This window comes from Corylus avellana, chromosome ca9 (assembly GCF_901000735.1).
Source record: "Corylus avellana chromosome ca9, CavTom2PMs-1.0".
NCBI classification, from domain to species: domain Eukaryota; kingdom Viridiplantae; phylum Streptophyta; class Magnoliopsida; order Fagales; family Betulaceae; genus Corylus; species Corylus avellana.
Window position 1 is genome coordinate 9,432,763 of NC_081549.1, and position 3,465 is coordinate 9,436,227.

A 3,465-nucleotide genomic window follows, 5' to 3' on the forward strand; every position below is an offset into this window, starting at 1 on the left:
GCATCCCCTTAATCTTTTCAGTTTTTTTTTTTTTTTCCTAAAACAAATGGGGGTATTTTGGGAAAAGTTAATGGAGGGTCAGATTGCAAACAAGTGAAAGATGAATACACTAAATTGAAAGAAATTAAACTTTAGGGATGACGTTGTAAAAGTGATGACAATTCAGGGGGGTTAAGTGATGTTTTTCCTAAAGATAATTTAACTTTTTAGCGCCTATCTAGTCAAAAAATAATATTACAGTCCAACAAAGTTCATCTACATAAATAAAAATATAGCAATTAAGAAATAAGCCTATCAAACAATAATTATTAACAGAATGAGAAGTAAGTGACAAAAAAAAAAAAAAAAAAGGGAGAAATTTTACTTTTGCCCCCTGAACTTCCATTCGATTTTACAAACCCTCCCTGAACTTCCAAATCTTTCGTTTTGGACCCTTAAACTTTCAATTACTCTCAATGTGGACTATTCCGTCAAATTTTAAACGTTACATGACGTTTATACCCCTGACTTTGTATAAAATTTCAACTTCCAAAACGTTTTTTTATTTTTTTTAAAAAAATGAAAATCAATGACATTTTGGTCTTTTTTTTTTTTTTTTTTTGTATTTTTAACAGCTAAAATTAACGGAAGGGTTCTAATTAAGAATAATTGAAAGTTCAGGGATCTAAAATGAGAGATTTGGAAGTTCATGGAGGGTTTGTAAAATCGGGTGAAAGTTCAGGGGGTCAAAGTGAAGTTTCCCAAAAAAAAAAAAAAAAAAAGGTTTAGGGGACATTATCAATTGAATGGTAGTTTGAGAGGGATATGTGGACTTTCTCATATTTTTCACTTTGGCCCCCTGAATTTCCACTCGATTTTACAAACCCTCCCTAAACTTCCAAATCTCTCATTTTGGACCCTTAAACTTTCAATTACACTCAATGTGGACTCTTTCGTCACATTTTAAACGTTACATGACGTTTATACCCCTGACTTTTGTATAAAATTTCAACTTCCAAAACGTTTTTTTATTTTAAAAAAAATGAAAATCAAGGACATTTTGGTCTTTTTTTGTATTTTTAACGGCTAAAATTAACGGAAGGGTTCTAATTAAGAGTAATTGAAAGTTTAGGGGTCCAAAATTAGAGATTTGGAAGTTCATGGGGGGTTTGAAAAATCGGGTGAAAATTCAGGGGGTCAAAGTGAAGTTTCCCAAAAAAAAAAAAAAAAAAAAAGGTTTATGAGACATTATCAATTGAATAATAGTTTGAGAGGGATATGTGGACTTTCTTATATTTTCCATGCATCTAATGTTACCGAATACCACATTACATAAGCTTTGAGAAATAAGGGTAAACAGGAAATGATGTATAGCATTATTTGCTCCTATAGCTAAGGAGAAAATCAGTGAGAAAAGAACAACTATTCACACAACTGTTGTCTCAAGATACTATTGTATTTATTTCTATTGTGTGGACTAGCATAGTTATTTGTTTAGTTTTATGCCTATAATGGGATGAGCCAAATTTTGTAGACACAAGAGAAAGTCCTTTACTTTCACCCTATATATAAGTGAAGTTGGCCCATTAGACTTTATTAAGTCATGATGTGAAAATTAGGGTTGAGAGTAATAGTCTCTCTACATACACAAAATAAAGTTTTCTTCTATATGTTTGAGTATTTACATGAGATTCGTGCTGCAAATATTGAAAATATGTGAGAATATTGATTATTAGATACTATGCTCAAGGCAAGTGTATCACGATTTCATGAGTTGTCTTCATCTTTTTTTTTAAATTTTTTATTTATTTATTTTTATTAAGAAGTTGTCTTCATCTTTGTTCATTGGATTATTGTTTAAGGAAAGATCATGGACAGCTGGAGCGGGCTTCATTAACATTATCTTCATCTTGCTCATTAGAGAGTTAGGTACTTGGGTTAACTAAAATAAGTATTAAATTCAATTTTCAAAAAATTCATATATTGGTGTTGTTGAGAATTTAGCATAAAACCTGGCTATTGTTGTTGGGAATTCTAGGTCGTTCTTTTTTTGTGTTCTCTTGATGTCTTCTTAATCCTAATTATATATTATTTTTTGGGAAAAATCTACTTTATCCCCCTGAAGTTTCAAGAATTTTTCAATTTGAACCTCAAAGTTTAAAAATTGGCAATGTACCCCCTAATGTTTCAAAATTTTTCAATTTAAACCTTCTGTTACTAATTTCCATTAAATTGGACGGAAATTTTTTTAAAAAAGCCTAAGGGTAATTACGTAATTTTATGAATTTCCGTCCAATTTGACGGAAATTAGTACGGAAGGTTTAAATTGAAAATTTTTGAAACAATGGGGGTACATTGCTAATTTTTAAACTTTGGGGTTCAAATTGAAAAACCCCTAAAACTTCAAGGGGGTAAAGTAAATTTTTCCCTTATTTTTTAGAAAAGTAAAAAAAAAAAAAGAAAAATTGGCCCTTATTTTTCACTTATTTTTTATAAAATAATATTCACCTAAAATTATAAAAATACTAAAAAAATACCAAGAGAGCACCTAACATTTCTCACCGTTAATAACAAAAGATATTTGAGATTTTGTATGATGCATAAGAGTAACCTATTTGTTACGGTGTCTCTTTAATAATTCAATAAAAAGTCAACATATTTTAAAAAAAAAAAAAAAAAAAATCATATGCAACTACGTATACCTCTATTATTTGTGTACATGTGTCAAAAGCTTGTTGTATGGGCTACTTTATTTCAGCTCAAATATATATATATATATATATATATATATATATATATATAAAGAAATTACAGAGAAAATTAAAAACATAAAGCAAATAAAGACTAAATTGAAAATCTCAAATCAGACAGACCACTACTAGCACCTCATCAGTAAACGGGAAGGAGATCAAAAATGTGAAAGTTACTAGCGAATGCAATCAATGAAGGCCATGGCGCTCTTTGATGGATAAAATCATATGCAATAAGAATACCCCTATAAACTTAAATCTAGACAAGTTTCCAAAGAAATGGTGAAAGTTAAGAAAATGAACAATGAAAAAATGGATCTTTTCACAACATAGAGTCTAAGGCCCAATCGGTTCAAGTTATTTTTAAAAACCCAAATCTAACATACCATTAGTGCCTCAATAAAGCTGAAGAAGACCAACAGGTGGAAAAAGGATTTCAGCTCATATTTTGGTTGGTGATTATGATCGGTTGGACCGACATGCTCGAATAGGTAACCTGACAGAAATAATGCTCTATCTCACCTTTTCATCCGGAATTCGTCTGCATGATGTGGAGGGAGAACCACTATACAATGGTAAGTCAGAATGAAAAAGTGGGTTATATGGATTCTCTTATAATGTGATATCCAAATTATCACCGATTTAGGCAACTAATTGTTACATGTCCAAATCCATTCTACCATACTTATAGTTTTTTATCCAAAATATATATATATATATATATATATATATATAT